Source organism: Prionailurus bengalensis, chromosome C2 (assembly GCF_016509475.1).
Source record: "Prionailurus bengalensis isolate Pbe53 chromosome C2, Fcat_Pben_1.1_paternal_pri, whole genome shotgun sequence".
Taxonomy (NCBI): domain Eukaryota; kingdom Metazoa; phylum Chordata; class Mammalia; order Carnivora; family Felidae; genus Prionailurus; species Prionailurus bengalensis.
Genome location: NC_057350.1, coordinates 18,535,196 through 18,555,587, shown reverse-complemented (window position 1 = coordinate 18,555,587; position 20,392 = coordinate 18,535,196). Strand labels below are relative to the sequence as shown.

Below are 20,392 nucleotides of genomic sequence, written 5' to 3'. Positions count from 1 at the left end.
CTGGCCAATGTGCTTTCAAAATGGCCAAAGGGGGGTGGATGGAGGATGATGTCTAGATAAAAGTGCACCAAGGAAGAGGAGAAAGGAGCGTGAGAAGTAGCAGAAAAACAGCACCCTCAGACATCCTCACGTAAAAATAACAGGACGTAGATTAACGAGTCAAACTTCAGTGGTGCCTCTGATGTCTACATACCGCAGTTGATGGTGTAAGACATAAAAGCAATCTGATATTTTATTTACTTATGTTTCATGGATAATATTTTTATTACATTAGCTGAATCAAATACATTGGCACATTGTCAGCTGGTCTGTCACTGGGACATCGGCTGCCCGGATTGCTGTAACCACCTCTTGGTGTCTCAGCGAAGAATGCCTGTCTCCACCACAGGTACTTGCTGCGGCTGAGATCGCCTTGGGCACACTGACACTCTCGGTTGCTCAGTGAGGCTGTCCTTCTGTGTTTGACTTGGATTTCCACCTCTGGTACGTGCTGATCTGTAGTCTGTCTCAGGTGTCAGTGGTCCCTCGTGCCCTCCATTGTGCTGCTGGCCGCTCCTCAGAACAGACCGTCGGGCATCTCTGGCGACCACTCCACTCCCGCAGTCTGACGTTTTTACACAGGAAAGTTCATGTGCCTTTAAGATGCACCGAGTCCTGCTGGAATAGGACTGACGACTAGAATTAGGAGCAAAAGCATAGCTCTTTTACAAAAGAAACTGACTTGAGAGTATGCTATTGCTTGCTCAGCTAGAACAAGATTTAAAGGCTCTCTCACCAAGCAGACAGGTTGAGTAGGCACAGACCCAGGAGAACTCTTTGTCATTGTCCAGGCCATTAGGGCAGGATTGTAAACCAGAATCCTCATATCACTGTTCCACTCTGGAACACCAATCAGGTTATTTGTCTTTATCAGCTGTTCCATACTCTCCTTCTTTATTACCTCTCTTGGGCTAGTTTTATTTCTGTTCCATTCTAGACTTTGAGGACACGAATTGTAAATAGAGCACAGATACTGCGAATCACACACATCTTCAACCTGGGTTTGTCAGTTCCCACATAGTGGTACCATGCAATTAGCGAGGCTTGGTCTCACATCTTCCTCTGTGAAATGAAGTAATGCAGCCTACCTCCTGGGGTTGTTATGAGGCTTAGTGATGACAGATGCCGAGTGCTGGGCACACGATGGGCATTCAATAAATGGTGCTTTGGTATTGAAACTGTGGATGTGGCACAGACAAGGACTTTTTATCTGGTTCAGCTGGTTATCATACACGCGCGCACACACACACACACACACACACACACACACACACAAAAGAAGAGTTCATGATGTGATAGTTGGCTAAAAACAGGCTGAGCGTTAGTGAGCTGTGGTTGGGGCCTTGGAAATGTGCAAGGTAGAAATGAGGGTAAGAGACTGGGACATCTTTAGCAAATACCTGAAATGAATCTTGTTAACATGCTGGGAGGATTCTGATGACAGCCTATAGTCTGAGATGTTTTCAACCTGTCTCTCTCTTCTCTCTCTCTTTTTCTTTGTCACTTTTTAACAGCTTCATTGAGGCATTATTTACACACAATACAATTCACAACTTAAAGTGTACACTTTAGGGGCACCTGAGTGGCTTAGTCTGTTGAGTGTCCGACTTGCTTTCAGCTCAGGTCATGATCCCAGGGTTGTGGGATCAAGTCCCACATCAGGCTCTGTGTTGCCTGCTTAAGATTCTCTCTCACTCTCTCGCTCTACTCCTCTCTCCTGCTTGTATACACACTCTCTCTCTGTCTCTAAAAATGATTAAAAAATTAAAGTGTTCACTTTAATGGTTATTAGTATATCACAGATACGTGCAATCGTTGCCCCAATTTTAGTACATTTTCGTCATCTCTTAAAAAAAAAAAAACAACCCTCAATTCTCTCTGTCTCCCTGTCTCTCTGCCCCTCCCTCACTCACAGTCTCTCTCTCTCAAAAATAAATAAATAGGGGCGCCTGGGTGGCGCAGTCGGTTAAGCGTCCGACTTCAGCCAGGTCACGATCTCGCGGTCCGTGGGTTCGAGCCCCGCGTCGGGCTCTGTGCTAACAGCTCAGAGCCTGGGGCCTGGTTCCGATTCTGTGTCTCCCTCTCTCTCTGCCCCTCCCCCGTTCATGCTCTGTCTCTCTCTGTCCCAAAAATAAATAAACGTTGAAAAAAAAATTAAATAAATAAATAACCTTAAAAAGCCCTCATGTCCTTGGGGCGCCTGCATGGCTCCATCGGTTGGGTGTCCGACTTCAGCTCAGGTTATGATCTTGCAGTTCGTGAGTTTGAGCCCCGTGTCAGGCTCTGTGCTGACAGCTCAGAGCCTGGAGCCTGCTTCAGATTCTGTGTCTCCTTCTCTTTCTGCCCGTCCCCTGCTCACGCTCTGTCTCTGTCTCTCTCAAAAATAAATAAATGTTAAAAAAAATTTTTTTTAAAAAAGCCCTCATATTCTTTACCTATCACCTTCCACCCCCACCAGCCACAAGCAGCTGCTAACCTACACTCTATCTTTGTAGATTTCCCTGTTCTGGACATCTCATGTGAATGGCATCATGTAATATGTGGTCTTTTGTAACTGGCTTCTTTCACTTAGCATAATGTTTTCGAGGTTCATCCATGCGGTAGAATGTTCCAGTACTTCATTCCTTTTTATGGCCAAATAATTCTATTGTATAGATTCCTACATCTTGTTTATCCGTTTGTCAGTTGGTGGACATTTGGGTTGTCTTCTCCCCTTTTGTCATTATGAATAATGCTGCAATATCATTTGTGTACCAGTTTTTGTGTGGATGTATGTTTTTATTTCTGTTGCATCTGTATCTCAGGGTGGAATTGCTGGATTGCAGCCTTCCTTTGTGCTCCTGTCCTTGGGACGGGAAAGAGTTAGTGATTCTACTCTTATCTCCCTAAAATACTTCCCTGTGAGCAACTTCTGCTTATCAAGTAATGTTCCTGCTCCTCAGCAGGTTTGGTGGGCACTTTGGGTTCCAGGCTCTTCAGGATCTAGACAGAACCTGACAGTAGGGTAACTACTTTTTTCTGCAGCAAACATAGTTGTAGACTCCATTATACAGGAAAGCAAAAATAGCACTTAACCTGCATCTTTCTTGGTTATTTAAGAAATAAGAAATAAACTGTCATCATTTCTCAGCTCCTATTATAAATACCTCTATAACCTCTCATAGAAGCTTCTTCTTTTATTTTTTTAAAAGTTTATTTATTTAAAAACTGAGAACAAACTGAGGGTTGATGGGGGGTCGGAGGGAAGGGAGGGTGGGTGATGAGTATTGAGGAGGGCAGCTTTTGGGATGAGCACTGGGTATTTATGGAAACCAATTTGACAATAAATTTCATATATTGAAAAAAAAATAATAATAAAAAATAAAAAATAGCATCTCAAAAAAAAAGTTTATTTTTTTATTTTGAGAAAGAGAGAGAGAGAGAGAGAGGGAGGGACAGACGGACGGAGGGTTGGGCAGGAAGGAAGGGAGAGAGAGAATCCCAGGTAGGTTCCTCATTGTTAGCATAGAGCCCAGTGTGGGGCTTGAATTCACAAATTGTGAGATCATGACCTGAGCTGAAACAGAGTCAGATACTTAACCAACTGAGCCACACAGGCGCCCCTCTCATAGAAGCTTCTTTCACTGCTTATTTATGCACTCATATTTGTATTCATTATTGTGCTCATTCATTCACTCAATACAAATTTATTAAACACCTACCTCTGTCAATCACTGTACTAGACCTGATGGATATAAAGATATTTAAGACATGCACTTCTTATTGGAGAGAAATACACATAAATAGGTTGTTATAATACCATATGGTACTGGTGAAATGTCCATAATCCATCTTGGGGTTACTGCAGAAGGCTTACTGAAATATAGAGATGTAGAACATGGATATAGAGATAGTTTAGGGAACTTTCCAGGAAGAGAAATTGGTATAAGCAGATGCAGAAGAAAGAAATATGGTATGAATAATTCGGTATTGCTGGATTATAGCGTGCTTCTGGAACAAAGAATCTTCAGAGGGAAAATATAATTGCTTAATGTGTGGCCTGCCGGTAGGAATTAATCGTTAAGAGAACAAAGATTATGCAGTGATTTACAACTCCCCACTAAATAGCTGTGTGGTATCAGACAAGCCATTAACCTCTCTGTGCCTCATTTGTTATCAAATGTTGAGTGGGAAATACACTTTATGGATATCTCCTTTCTAAAGTGACCCATGAATGGCTAAAACAAAATTAAAGTCCTAATGAACTTTCTAATATTGTCCCAAATATAGCCAAGGCTTGGACAGATAAAACTATATAGAATCGAGGAGATATGTCATAGATTGGATTCCAGATTAAACAGATTGAAGTAAAGGACTCTGAAACAAGGAAGCAGATGAATTTGGAACCTGGCTTGGTGCCCCACTGATGCCAACCGCCTACAGAAGAAAATTTCCAAACCCCAATTTCAAGTCTGCTCTTATCCTTCTCCAGCTCCACCCTTCATGAGTCATGAAAAGGGCACACCTTTTATGTGACTTCAAATCCTCCCCTAATAGTTGTTTTGGAACACTTGAGGCATCTCGGCAGATTGTGGATTGTAGATGATTGTAAGCTATGTAGCTGTCCCATAGTACTCAGTACTCATTTCTTCATAGATAAAGTGGTGGCTACCTTCTCCTGTAAAATTTGGATATTTCTATGTCTTTAAGATCATATAGGAGGAGGGCACCTGTTGGTGCTCAGTTGGTTAAGTGTCCAACTTCAGCTCAGGTCATGATCTCACAGTTCTCGAGTTCCAGTCCCGTGTTGGGCTCTCTGCTATCAGCACAGAGCCAGCTTCAGATCCTCTGTCCCCCTCGCTCTCTGCCCCTCCCCTGCTGGTTCTCTCCCCCATCCCCTTTTCTCATTTGTTTCTCTAAATAAATAAATGGGTAAACTTAAAAAAAAAGATCATATAGGAAACTCTGTAAGGACTGCATCACATTTTATTCTTAGATGTATGCTAGCAGTGGTCATTTAGTTCCCCTCTCCCTTTTCGAAACCTATACAGCTTTATTTTTTTATCTTCATTTACTGTCTCTAGCTCAGCACCTCCATACACAAGCAAAGAGAATAGAAAGAGCCACAGCAGCTCTTTAAGTTTGACATGTGCCTACCTCCAGAGCCTCTGCTTTTATCCATCACCCCATATTGATAAAGCTATAAGGAAGACCAGGAGTAGTTTGATGCCCAAACAGAACTGTCCCCAAATAATGGGCTCAGTCGTAAGTGTACATAAGCACAAGAGGGAAAGATTTCTGATTCTTCCATCCACTTGATCCGTCTGAGAGGTTGTCTTCCTTCTTTAATAGTTATCTCCATGAAAGAGGAACAAATACTGAATGGCATGGAACATGATGGAACCTGCAAGACACTAAATGTAAAGGGCATAGAAAGAACAAATTAAAGGTACACTATGATGTTGGAGGAAAGGTTTAATTAAGTAACTAATACCTATGTTCTCAAGTTGCTCTAGGATCATTTAGTAGTACACTCTCCTTTACAGTACTTCTTCAGAAGAGCCATTGCTGACGTGGGTGCATTGTGATTAATAAAGGAAGACCTTACCCTGGTGAGAGTGAAATTTCCATCATTGCTGGTAAAGCTGCTATTCACTTTCGAGTCACAGAATTACCACCATTTGTGACCTCAAAATTTTAAAGTTGCATAATCTGAAATTTCCATGGTGGCTGTTGTTCATGGAATGTGATTTCCAGAACTGAATGCCTAGGATAAGGCTGTTTGGAATTTAAGGTTTTAGTACAAGCACCACTTACGCATTTTATTTTCATCTGCCTCATCAGTCTTTAGTTGTCCAGTGGTGGGTTACCAAGTTACTTCAGTTTTATTATTTTACAGAAAATGTTTTACATATAGAAAACATGATTTATATGTATATTACTAAGACAATGAAAGTAGACCATCAATCCATAGGAAGTTCTATTTTCTTTTGGGAAATTAAATATCAGAAAGAAACCCACTGGGAGGCCTCCCTCCATTCCCTCTGCCCTGCTGTTGTGTGAGCTGTTAATGGCTACAGCTGCCCAACTTGCCCATTTGCCTCAGGGTGGGAAAATTTTTGTGTGTTACTCTTGTTTCCAAACTCCCGGTAGGATCAAGCTGAGCCTAGACTTCAGCTGTAACTACATCTTTGCTTTGCTTCATTCCCACCTTATCCTGCTTCCTTCACATCTGTACAAGTTTGTTCTGAAACACTCCCTCCATAAATCACTTGTGTAAGGATCTTTATCTCGGGCCCACCTCAAGAAACCCCATCTGAGACTCTATGTAAAAACACTCATTAGTTTCAAATGAGGGTAAATATAAAAAAAAAAATTAAGGGGCGCCTGGGTGGCGCAGTCGGTTAAGCATCCGACTTTAGCCAGGTCACGATCTCGCGGTCCGTGAGTTCGAGCCCCGCGTCGGGCTCTGGGCTGATGGCTCGGAGCCTGGAGCCTGTTTCCGATTCTGTGTCTCCCTCTCTCTCTGCCCCTCCCCCGTTCATGCTCTGTCTCTCGCTGTCCCAAAAATAAATAAACGTTGAAAAAAAAAATTAAAATAAAGCAATAGAAACCATTTTTGGAAAAAGGAACTTTACAAAGTATTAAGGGATATCCATCTAAATTTATAAAAATATGCATAGATGTTTGGAAAGTTTGACATATAGTGACAGAGTAATGTGAATATTATATACAATGATTGACATTCAAGTAATTGAAGCACAGAAAGCCAAAAGTTGTCCATAGATGACTCCCATCAAGAACAAGTGTGTACATCTATGAACTTACATTTAATGATCATGACCCTGTCAGCTACATCCTGTTTGACATTTACAGAAAGAAGTGTAATAATGGATTGATGAATTCATTAGCATTATGAATCATGTAAAAACAGAATCTTTAATGCACTTTATTAAGTGTTGACTGTTGGTTTGGAGAGGACAAAGATTACAGAAGTTTTAAATTGGGTTCTCAAAGGGCAATGAAATTGGAACAATCATATTTTACCCTAAATGATCAAGGGATAAAACTCACATCTGTCTGTAATATTGTCATGTCTCTGGACTCCCATCTGTCCAGAGGAGTTTATGTAAGTCCAGAAAAGCACAAAACTTGGGAATGAGCAGAAGGGGAAATGCCAGTTGCTGAGTCAGACACTGGATGAGAAGTTCTGTCCTGATTTTTCTAAAGAAAAAGACAACAGATTTGAGATTGAGGCTCATTCATTTATTTATTCAACCCATATTTAAGGAGCACCTCTTCTGTTCTGGGGTCCCATGCTTGTTGCTGTGGTTACAGACATGAAAAGGCAGAAATGAGCTCCCAAGCCAAATGTGCTGCTGTAATCATTCCTGGTCTGACTTCCATCCTTTTTGCAAATGATTTCTGGAATTTATAGGCTCTGTCTACATTTTTGTGGTTTCCTAGGGCTTTCAAATATTTAACAATGTCTAAGCCTTTCCCGATTGCCTTAAACTCCTCTGTTAATTTATATTCCAGAATTGTCACAGGGAAAATTGGATCTATTGCCTTTACCCCTCCCCTAAATAATCCTGTAGTTATGATGATTTAATGTATGAGTATTTGTCTTTAAATATTATGTGTCTTAATTGTTTTTTCCTGAAAAAATGAAAATGCTACTTATATCATTGGGAGTTTGATGCTAAAGGTTAGCATTCATGCTGTAAAGTTCTTCAAGACTTTGGACACAAGAACTCCCATGTTTAAGAGATTAGTCAGTCCATCCTGTATCACGCATTAGATTTTGATGTCTTGATTTATTTATTCTATTCAGTCCTTAACCCATCTATAGTTCAGTAATCATAGCAACTAGTATTTGTGAATATCTTTCATGACATCTGATTTGTCACAACTTTGAGGATTTTATCTTAGTAAGTTCAATGTTTTAATAGTGTGTGAGTTTTGCTGAGTACAGCATTTGGAATTCTGAATAAGTAGCTGAAAGTTAACCTCCTATAGAACAGGGGTTTGGTCCAGTGTGCTAATATAGCTTGTTACATTTTGGTGAATATTTTGACCACATTTTGAGATAAATCGATGGGAATAAATTTCTCAAGTACTTTAAAGAAAATTATTTATGATGGTTCTTTCATCTGTTAATGGACGAGTGTTATTTTTCTCTTAATGATATAAGGATTTTTATCTTAATTTTTAAATAGAAGTATGTAAATGAAACTTGGACTTGGGGAACCACTTTGAATTTCCATTAAGTGTCTTTCTTTTTATAAAACCACACCGTCTGAGAATAAGTCTTACACTGCTGCGCCTTATATTAGTGTATAAACAAATTCTTTATATAAATTATCATTATCACTAGACTCTTACCAGTGTGATTGTGCCTGTGTCAACTTAATGCTCAGGAGTATGCCTCCTACTCAGATCTATGGGCTGTTGGATTTTTAAAAATCCATTTGGATCAAGTAGATTCTCTACAGAAGAGTGGATACCTAATTGAAAAGAAAAGCAATATTTTATCTGATGTGACCAAGAATTCTTTTTTTTCAATATTCAATCTCTGAGAAAATTAACTAATGAGGAATAATTATATTACTTATCAACCTTCTATTCATTTTACCGCATTGTTAAAAGCTTATATTCTGCAAATAATTCGCATAATGAAACAATGGGCATAAATTACATACCTTAAGAAACATTCAGAATTCAAATAGTTATAACCTGATTCATAGTTCATTTGTTAATTTCTTTTTTTTAATGTTCGTTTATTTGAGAGAGAGAGAGAGAGAGAGAGAGAGAGCTCACAAGCAGAGGAGGGGCAGGGAGAGAGGGGGACAGAGGATCTGAAGTGGGCTCCATGCTGACAGCAGAGACCCCGAAGCTGAGCTCAAATCTGCAAACCATGAGATCATGACCTGAGCCGAAGTCAGATGTTTAACTAACTGAGCCACCCAGGTGCCCCTCATTTGTTAATTTCGAAGAAAATTAATTTCAAAGTAGATAATTTCTAAGAAAAGCCTTAATAAACAAAATAATTTAATCTTGAAGTAGCAAAAGTATGTTACATTTTATAGATTCCATTTACTGCTTCCTCAGTCCATACATTTCTACTATTATTTACTGATTCATTGGTATCCTCTAAATAGCTTGAATTTTTAATATGATTCATATTACTCGGGTTGGTCCTCAGGTGTGCATATCAGAAGACAAACACAGAAATAGCCCAAAATTAGCAAGCTTTTTATCACTCCCAATGAAGAATATATCTTCTTAGCAGGTACAAAGAATTTTGGACCCCCAAATCCATTTGGAAGCAAGCTGTCAACATCATACCCCATGACCCCAGAATACCTCCATAGCCAACAAACAAAGACACTTTACCAGAGAACCATCAAAATCAGGAAATTAACATTGCCATATTACTATCATCCATTCCTCCATCCCATTCAAGTTTCCCCAGTTATTTCAATAATGCCCATCTTAGTAGAAAGATCCAGTTTAGAATAATGCACGTATTTAACTGCGCTGTCTCTTTAGACTCTGTAGGTTTAAGAAAGTCTTCAGTCTCCTTAAATCTCATAAATTGAACATCTTTAAAGCTTAAGGACCAGTTATTTTGTGGAATGTCCTTCAATTTGGATATGTCTAGTTTTACCTTGTGATTAAATTAATACATCTTTGGCAAGAATATTATAAAAGTGATGCTGCTTTCTTTTCATCGCATCTCGGCAGAGGTGCAGGATTTCGAGCTGTCCAATTACTGTTGATGTGCACTTTGATGACTAGGTTAAAGTGGTTTCTGCAGGTTTATTCACAGTACAGTTACTCACTCTTTGTAGCTAGTAAGTATTTCATGGGGAGGTACTTTAAAACAGTGTAAGCATTTCATTCCTCTTCAGATTTTGAGTTATTCACTTATTTGTTTATGTTTTTATAGACTCATGGTCTGCTGTTATATTTAATGGACTAAAATCTACTACTGTATTTCTTTTGATGCTAAAATTGTTGTGGGAGCCACTTTGATTGTTTCTATATTCTTCTGATGTGTCTCCATTATTCTTTGAGCATTTCTTTACTTTCCAGAATAATAAAACATTCTAGTCTCATCTTATACTTTTCCTGTCCCATCCTAGTATTCGTCATTTTTCTAAGGAATCTTGTTCCTTCTAGTGAGAATATTTAGAAGCCAAGGTTTGGATGGTAAATGTGCTCATTGCTATTGGGGCATCACTTCTTCCAGACTATCTCAGAGGGTAAAACTAAAGAGTATATGAAAGTAAACATATGTGCACAGATATATTTGTTTCTTTTTAATTTTTTTTTAATTTTTAGTTTTATTAAAAAAATTTGTGTGTGTGTTTATTTTTCAGAGAGAGGGAGAGAGAGACAGTGTGAGTGGGGAGGGGCAGAGAGAGAGGGAGACACAGAATCCACAGTAGGCTCCAGGTTCTGAACTGTCAGCACAGAACCCGATGTGGGGCTCAAACTCAAGAACTATGAGATCATGACCTGAGCCAAAGTCGGACACTTAACTGACTCAGCCACCCAGGCGCCCCCATTTTTTTTTAAGAGAGAAAGAGAGTGTGTGTGTGCATGCACAAGCAGGAGAGGGGTGAGGGGCAGAGAGAGAGGGAGACAGAGGATCCAAAGCAGGCTCTGTGCTGACAGCAGAGAGCCCAACGCAGAGCCCTGTGTGGGGCTTGAACTCATGAGCCGTGAGATCATGACCAGAGCCATTAGAGGCTTAACTGACTGAGCCACTCAGATGCCCCAGTTTCTTACTTTATCTAACAGATAGATTGAAATCCGTAAGTTCATACCAGTGCCTTCAATTTCAACTTATCACCATTGAGTTCTTTCTATTTTTTTTTCCATTTCAATATTTGTATCTTTCTTCTCTGACAGTGAGAAACCCAGCTCCAGTTATACGGAATATATTTGCTTATTTGGTCACACCCCTGTATGTAACCACACTTCCATTGCCCCAGCTACTCTTTGCCCTGCACCAGGCTGTCCTTGCTCTTCTAGGCTTTGCACCCCACCCTGGATAGCCTTCCTGGACAGATGTCCTCACTGCCTTCTGTTTGCGGTACCCTGAGCTGAGCCATTCAGCTCCCCATGCCCCCACCCCTGCTGGCCTGTTTGCCTATTTTGCTGTGCCCTAATTTATTGGGTTCATGATTAAATTCTCCAGGAAAGAACCAAATGGAAAGGGAACCACCAGTCGTTAGATTTATTAAGTGCCAAATTTCTAAAATAAATAATTTAATGTATTATTATTATTATTATTATTATTATTATTTAGTATATTGTGAAGAGAAGGATGGTGTATTTCTGGAAAAGGAGGGGGTTTTTTTGTTTGTTTTTGTGAGGTTTTTTTTTTGTTTCTTTGTTTGCTATTAGTTTATGAAAACAGTGTGGGATGAAGAATATGCTTTGCTGGCAAATGACTTGCACCACCATGGAAGAAAGAGCCTTGATCAATGGTTTCAAGGGGGTAGAGGTGAGTCACCAATACAGTTTCAAACAGATGGAGTTTTAGGGCCCATTTTCCCTCCTTCAGTCTTTTTTTGTGATGGTTCCTTTTTTATTTTTATTTTTATTTTTATATATTTTTTTGCTGCTTAGGAATGGTCCTAGAGTTTGTGATTGTGAGGGACTGACCTTTCGATATCATCAGAGTTAACACTCTTAATATTTTCCTGGTATTAAGCCATTTTAACTCGTTTATTACTTTGCTAAGTCACGGAGTACCAAACACATTTCATATGAGAGATGGGCATTGGCTTCCTCAAAATATAATTGCAAAATATAATAAAACAGCGAGTAAGACGGGAGCATAGCAAAGTTACCATCACACGGAAGCTGGTGGTGGTGGAATTTCTCAGAAGGAACCACAGGAGGCGTTTGCCTAGGACTCCAGCATTAACACCTCACCAGGTCATGTCACTGATCAATAGTTACTTCTTTTGTGAGCGTCAACATGCCTTTAAGATTTGCTCTAGTCTATTGGCTACATGCAGAATGCCATGAATGAAATAAGCCTGAACAGAACTCACACAATTGTTACAGTCTATCATGGCAAATTCTACTTTAGAGAGATTTTTGACTTGATGGACCATTGATTTAACAAATCAAAAGGAGTTTCTTAAAGCCCTTGTGTTTTATCAGCTTGCTGCAGTTGCCTTGCAGGCTCAATGAAACCATCTTTCTGGATACCTGGGAGGTGACCGATGTCTCTTCTTGATGAACTGCTATGGCTTCTTATTTCTGTTTTTCATTCCATGAAGGAGAGACCACTTTTTGACTTTTTATTGAATGCCACTGCTAAAAAGTGCTTCTATTTCACTCTGTGGAATAATTGAGGTGATTTTTTTAAATGTTTATTTTTGAGAGAGACAGACAATGCAAGTGGGTTAGGGACAGAGAGAGAGGGAGACAACAGAATCCAAAGCAGGCTCCAGGCTCTGAGCCGTCAGCGCAGAGCTCCATGCAGGGCTTGAACTCACAGAGTTGTGAGATAATGACCTGAGCCGAAGTTGGAAGCTCAACCGACAGAGCCACTCAGGCACCCAGAATACTTGAGGTGATTTTTAAGGCATTCTTCAAGGAAATGTTAATACTTAACGGAGGAATGGCTTAATATTCTAGTTGGAGCTGGGAGACCTAGGTTTGTTTTTGTTTTGTTTTGTTTTTGTTTTTGCTTTTGTTTTTAGTTTCAGGTGTAGGATTTCATGATTCATCACTTACAATACCCAGTGCTCATCAACGAGCGTTCCTTAATACTCATCCCCCACTTAACCCATCCCCCCACCAACCTCCCCTCCAGCAAGCCCCAATTTGTTCTCTGTAGTTAAGACTCTGTTTTCTGGTTTGCCTCCCTGTCTTTCTTTCCCCCATGTTCATCTCTTAAGTTTCTTGAATTCCACATATGAGTGAAATCATATGGTATTTGTCATTGCCTGACTGATGTATTTCACTTAGCAGAATACTTTTTAGCTCCATCCATGTCATTGCAAATGGCAAGACTTCATTCTTTTTTAATGCCTGAGCAATATTCCATTGTGTATACATATCACCTCTTCATTATCCATTCATCAGTTGAGGGACATCTGGACTCTTTCCGTAATTTGGCTGTTGTTGATGATGCTGCTATAAACATCAGGGTGCATATATTGTCTCAAATCAGTATTTTTGTATCCTTTGAATAAGTACCCAGAAGTGCAACTTTTGGATCCTAGGGTAGTTCTATCTTTTTTTAAATGTTTATTTATTTTTGAGAGAGAGAGAGAAAAAGAGTGAGTGGGGGAGGGGCAAAGAGAGAGGGAGACGGAGAATACAAAACCGGCTCTAGGCTCTGAGCTGTCAGCACAGAGCCCAACACGAGGCTCGAACCCGTGAACCATGAGATCATGACCTGAGCCAAAGTCGGATGCTCAACCAACTGAGCCACTGAAGCACCCCAGGGTAGTTCTATTTTCACCTTTTTGCGTAACCCCGTACTGTTTTCCACAGTGGCTGCACCAGTTTGCATTCCTGCCAGCCATGTAAGGTTTTCTTTTCTCTGCCTCCTTGCCAACACCCGTTGTTTCCTGTTGTTAGTTTTAGCCATTTTGACAGGTGTGAGGTGATATCTCATTGTGGTTTTGATTTGTATTTCCCTGATAACGAGTGGTGTTGAGTATCTTTTCATGTGTCTGTTAGCCATCTGGATATCTTCTTGTGTCAAACGGGGAGACCTAGATTTGAATATGGACACAGTTACTTACTAGCAGTGTGGCCTCAGTTTCCTCATTTGTAAAATAGGGCCTTATCATTATCTCACAAAGTTTTTTTTGAGCCTCAGTTAAAATAAATAAAGTCAAATCATTTCAATACTTGAAAGTGCTGTGCAGATGTAGGGCACTATTAGTATTTTGTAAAAAAAAATCATTTATTTAAACAATTCACTAAGAAAAAATCCAAATGAAAGTGAACTAATAATGTAAATAAAATTACCTTAAGAACTGTTGACAGGGGCACCTGGGTGGCTCAGTCAGTTAAACAACCGACTTCGGCTCAGGTCATGATCTCATGGTCCCTTTGTTCGAGCCCCGCGTTGGGCTGTGTGCTGACAGCTCAGGGCCTGGAGCCCGTTTCAGATTCTGTGTCTTCCTCTCTCGGCCCCTCCCCTGTTCATGCTCTGTCTCTCTCTGTCTCAAAAATAAAATAAACGTTAAAAAAAAAATTAAAAAAAAAACTGTTGACAGAATTTTGGTTTTGTAAAATGCAAATTTGCAAATGTAAGTTTGTTTTTGGACTTAATGAATGCAAATATATTTGCTCTTTTAATGTTTAGGTAGTTACTGTAAATTCCAAAAAGTTTCACAAGTGTTAATTCAAAAAGTCTTTACCTTGTAAAAGCAGGTTTAATTTCAAGGATGGTATGCCTTTCGTACCCCAAATCATCTCTAAGTGGTAAGTCTTAAGCATGTTAATGTAAGGGGTAGTGTTAAGATTTATTCAAAATGAATTGAACAGCTGATTCTAAGTCAGTTATGGTAGATTACACAACGAATACAATAAACAAGAGTTAAGGCTGTAATGAAGATTTAAATTCCATGCTTTTTTATTGATAACAGTTTCTAGAGATGAAGAGTCATCCTTCTCTTCCTGGTATAATGAAGGAGACACCCCCACATTTATAAATGTAAATGTCTCTTACAAAAGGCTAACTTCTACTTGGTTTTCAGAACTTCTTTTCAGTTTCTTAAAAGTAGCTAACCTTGGGGCACCCTGGGGATGGCTCAGTCCATAAAAATCTGACTCTTTTTTTTTAATATGAAATTTATTGTCAAATTGGTTTCCATACAACACCCAGTGCTCATCCCAACAGGTGCCCTCCTCAATGCCCATCACCCACCCTCCCCTCCCTTCCACCCCCCATCAACCCTCAGTTTATTCTTAGTTTTTAAAAGTCTCTTATGGTTTGGCTTTCTCCCTCTCTAACTTTTTATTTTTCCTTCCCCTCCCCCATGGTCTTCTGTTAAGTTTGTCCACATAAGAGTGAAAACATATGGTATTTGTCTTTCTCTGTATGACTTATTTCACTTAGCATAACACCCTCCAGTTCCATCCACGTTGCTGCAAAGGGCCATATTTCATTCTTTCTCATTGCCATGTAGTATTCCATTATCTATATAAACCACAATTTCTTTATCCATTCATCAGTTGATGGACATTTGGGCTCTTTCCATAATTTGGCTATTGTTGAAAGGGCTGCTATAAACATTGGGGTACAAGTGCCCCTATGCACCAGCACTCCTGTATCCCTTGGGTAAATTCCTAGCAGTGCCATTGCTGGGTCATAGGGTAGATCTATAAGAATCAGACTCTTGATTTGGGCTCAGGTCATGATCTCACCATTCGTGAGACTGCGCCTGTATTAGGCCTTGTGCTGACAGTGCAGAGCCTGCTTGGGATTCTCTCTTTTCCTCTCTCTCTGCCCCTCCCCTGCTCATGCTCTAAACAAACAAACAAACAAACTGGAATAAAAATAGCCACCCTAAAATAATCTTTATGCCAAAGAGACATATTTTGGGGTGGTAAATTCTGCTCCCCTACACTGGTCACTTGCATGGAATTGTCCTTCATAGTTGTGTTGAAATATGATGGGTCAAGGGATATAGCCAAGGCTCTCCAAGTGCCTGCTGGAAGGAAGAGGAAACAGAGAGTGTAACAAAAGTCATTATCGAATTATTTATAATAGAGGTGAGGTAATGTCGTAGTTGTAGGGTCATGAGGCCAAATGAAGTGGAAAATGAGCATTAAAGGCTTTTCTCTAGAATTCATCAGAGCAGAGAACACTGTGATTCTCATGATTGATGTTGAGTATCTAAATTGATGTATTTCTGTAATGGCTGAAGTTTAACAAGCTATTTCAGTTTGAAAGAAGCAGGTTTTTAAAAACACAATGTCGGACGTTCTGATCCTAAATTCATTAAGTCATGTCTGATCTGTAATTTGGTGTTCCAGATGGACCTACCCTCAGGAATGGAGTTTGCAAATGGCCAGTTTTCAGATAAAGCTACCAATAGGTGCAGTAGCGTTATCAGAACTCTGGTTTGAGGCAGTCTCTTGGAGGCTTATTATCATGTTTCAAATTCTTACCATCCCAGAGAAAAAACAAATCATTGTAAATTGAAGGGTCATTAGAGTAATAAGTATTTCACTGAATCTGACATCTTCGATGACCATCAACACCCATCTAATTTGCCCCTTAGTTTATAGAGGCTCATGGGACTGTGATAATTTACCTAATATCACAGAGTTTGTGAGTGGACAGGCCAGGACTAGAACCCCCACCCCCTCCTGGAATTCAGTTCAATATTTTGCAACATGGTAGATAATATGCACTTGTCAATTTCCATAATCAGTATTTCACTTTTGTACTATTGCAGGGTCATTGTTTAAGTACTCAGTGATACACTTCCTGACCTTTAGAATTTTAAATCACTGGGCTTAGTGAAATTCCCCAGACACCTTTGGAAACTTGTAGAAAGGCATACGAATGCAGGCACTTAGAATATTTTGAATACCAGAAGTCAAAACTGCACAAATAAAATGACAAGAGTTTTAAAGAACACCCTAACAACTGGCTGAGTGAATCACCTAAAGTTGAAATGTTCATTTAACTTGTCTGCAGAATTTTTCTTCTTCCAAATAAGGGACTCCTTAGGGAGAAGAGGGTAACAGGTAAGAGCATTCACCTCTTGCCACCTCTGGAGACAGAATGTGCTGCATATTTATTAATACACATTATATATAACACAAAACCAATTTTTTTTTATCCAAGGAGGCCTGTGGGGTCCAGAGTGCTATGGTCATCTAGGTCTGGGCAGACCTAGGACATTGCTGTCAAGAAATTTCTGCAACAAAATAACGTACCAGCCTCTGAAGTTGAATTTCAGGAAGGTGCTTCATGACTTTGACTTATACTTTTGTTGCTGGGGAAATGGCATATTCACTGTTTCCTTTTGTTTGGCACCAGCCTGCCCAACATTGGGGGGTGGGGACCCCCAATGTCTGTGGCTAGCCAAGAGCTTTTCCTGCTCTGTTTGGGAAGGAGATAGAACCTCATTTTTCTTTATGTATCTCCGATGAATCACTCAGAGTCCTTGGATTCATACTTCTTGGGTATCTCAAGAGTGAAGAACTAATCCAAACTCAGGGGGGGTGATACAGACTCTTTTCAGATGCGCTGGATCCCCCAGGCCCAAGGATGGGTGTCTGTGGCAGTGGGTGATGCCCACGGTGAAGGAGACCTGTTGCCTGTATTCAGAGCAGCTGCCAACATCCCCGAGCTTATTCTGGCCCCTACTTGACTGGAAAACACCAACAGGTAACAGCGCCCGTTGGACTTTTTCTTTCTGCCCTGGATGTCCTTTTCTGGCCATAAGTGCTTGAAAGAAACGAGTAATGAGAGGACAGAGGACAACAGAAGCCATGAAGATCGACGTGGGCTGTTTCCGAGAAAGGTTAACAGAAGCGACAGGGCAGGAGTTACAATCTGAGTAAAAATACTTAAATAGGGTACTGTTATGTTTTAATTTCAATTATTATTTTTATCATGAATACTCATATCTGTATTTATTGAATGAAGACAATGGACACGGTTGAATAAGCAATAGAACTAATGGTGGATAAGAAATTTTAAAAAACCCTATCATGATGGAAAATTTCAAATATATTCAAAAGGAGAGAGAATAGTACCAATGAACCCCATGTTCCCATCACTCCGCTCCAACAATTATACAATTATCAGTTCGCAGTCTATTTTATTTGACCTATACCCACACTCCATTCCTCCTCAAATGGTTTTGAAGCAAATCTCTATTGGGTTTATCTTTAATAGTTTTGATCTTTTAAAAAAAAACCTAATTTGGGGCGCCTGGGTGGCGCGGTCGGTTAAGCATCCGACTTCAGCCAGGTCACGATCTCGCGGTCCGTGAGTTCGAGCCCCGCGTCGGGCTCTGGGCTGATGGCTCGGAGCCTGGAGCCTGTTTCTGATTCTGTGTTTCCCTCTCTCTCTGCCCCTCCCCCGTTCATGCTCTGTCTCTCTCTGTCCCAAAAATAAATAAACGTTGAAAAAAAAAATTAAAAAAAAAAAAATTAAAAAAAAAACCTAATTTTAATAAAATTGCTACATCTAAAACTTAACTCCTTAGTATCATATAATGTTCAGTCTGTGTTCAAAGTTTATTCGCCATAGTCAGTGTGTTTGAATAAAGATCCATATGAGACATGGGGCGCCTGGGTGGCTCAGTTGGTTAAGCGTCTGACTCTTGGTTTTGGCTCAGATCATGGTCTCATGGTTTGTGGGATCAGGCCCCACATCAGGCTCTGTGCTGACAGTGCAGAGCCTGCTTGGGATTCTCTCTCTCTGCCCCCCTGCCCCTGCTGTCTCTGTTTCTGTCCCTCTCTCTCAAAATAAACATTAAAAAAAACTATAAAAAATTTAAAAAGATCCATATGACATTCACCCATCGCATTAGGCAGATATGGCCCCTAAGTTTCTTGTAGTTGTGATAGTTCTCGGTGCGTCTCTTTCTTATGGACTTTCTTTTTTTTTTCTTTTAAACATTTTTTTTTAATGTTTAAAAATGCTTAACTGACTGAGCCACCTAGGTGCACCCCTCTTATGGACTTTCTGTTGTTGTTGTTGTTGTTGTTAAAAAATAGTCTAGGGACACCTCACTCTGTTAAGTGACTGACTTCGGCTCAGGTCATGATCTCGCAGTCCGTGGGTTCAAGCCCTCCGTCCAGCTGTGTGCTGACAGCTCAGAGCCTGGAGCCTGTTTTGGATTCTGTGTCTCCCTCTCTCTCTCTGCCCCTCCTCTGCTCACACACACACACTCTCTCTCTCTCTCTCTCTCTCTCAAAAATAAATGAACATTAAAAACGTTTTTTAAATAAAAGAAAGAGTCCAGTTTTAAAGCAAAATATTGTCATTTAAGTCCATACATCAGTGTCCCAGGATTGGTTTATTGGACACATGATTCTGTGCTGAACGTACCATGTGCCTTTTTACCATCCCGTGCTCCTGGAGGGCACTGTTTGTTTTTTACTCCTTGGGTATCCCTGGTTTATCAATAGGCATTGCCTGATTGTGAGAATCTTTTCATCCGGTTCCGCATTACAATATTCTAATCATGTTGGCCTATAGTTACTGATTAAACTTTGCAATAACCCACTTATTTTGTATGTGGGCAAAAGCAATACATCTCAGTGGGTTGGGACAGTGGGTATACATGCAGGCTCTGGGCAAGGCTGGGACCCGAGTTTGAAACCTAGGAACACTGGCTGGCACTTTGCTTTGGGCAAAGGCTTCCCTGCACTCACTGTCAGTTCTCTGAACCCTTAAGTGCATCTGATGAAATTGATAGCAGCTGCCCTAGAGGAGTGTCGTCAGGTTAAATACGGTGTTTGAAAATGCTTAGTTTGGTGCTCCCCACAGAGTGAATAGCAATAAATGTGAAGGTAATGATTGCTGGCATCCTCCACTCCGTGTCACTTTTTTTTTTTTTTTTTGGTGCATTTTGATTTTTCAGGCTTTAAAAAAATGCAGTTTTAGATTTACGGAATAATTGAGCAGATAGTATATAGAGTTCCATGTATCTGCCACTCTCCCATTTCCTTCTTATTTCCTATATTAAACATCTGGCATTAGTGTGGCTCCCTTGTTATAATTAATGAGCCAATATTGATACATTATTATTACCAATACTCCGCAGTTTCTATCAGGGTTCACTGTGTGTGTGTATAGTTCTCTGGGTTTTGATAAATGGGGGATGTCATGTATCTGTTGTTATAGTTTCAAACAGAACAAGTTTACCACCCTAAAAGTCGCCTGTGCTCCATCTATCACGACCACTGCCTGCACCTGCTCCTGGAAGCCAGAAGTCATTTTTCTGTCTCTATAGTTTCACCTTTTGCAACTATATAGGTGGAACCATATAATATGTAGCATTTTCAGACTGACTTTTTCCATTGAGCAGTATGATGCAAAGTTTCATCTTTTTAAAAAATGTATGGAATTCTACTTAATGCAAAGAATTACACAGTGCATGTTCTATGTGAAGACATAGGAGCTGCTTTTGATACTTGTTCATTTTCTTGGAATAATAGGAGACAGATTGGAGGACTCTTTCAGCATGGAGCAGAGAGTAGGCAGTGAAAATTCTAGATTCTCTATTTATAAACACATTGTTTTGGATTATAGCTGATGCATATGTATGTGGAGTGCAGCGGTTCATACAGCTGGTCCACGAACGGGGTGCACTTTGAAAATACAAATTCTTCCAGTTTCTGATTCTACAGG

General features: G+C 40.1%; 1 pseudogene; it reads right to left on the bottom strand.

The window, feature by feature from the left end:
• Positions 1-265: 265 nt before the first annotated feature.
• On the bottom strand, positions 266-646 carry LOC122490937 (annotated as a pseudogene).
• Positions 647-20,392: the final 19,746 nt, after the last annotated feature.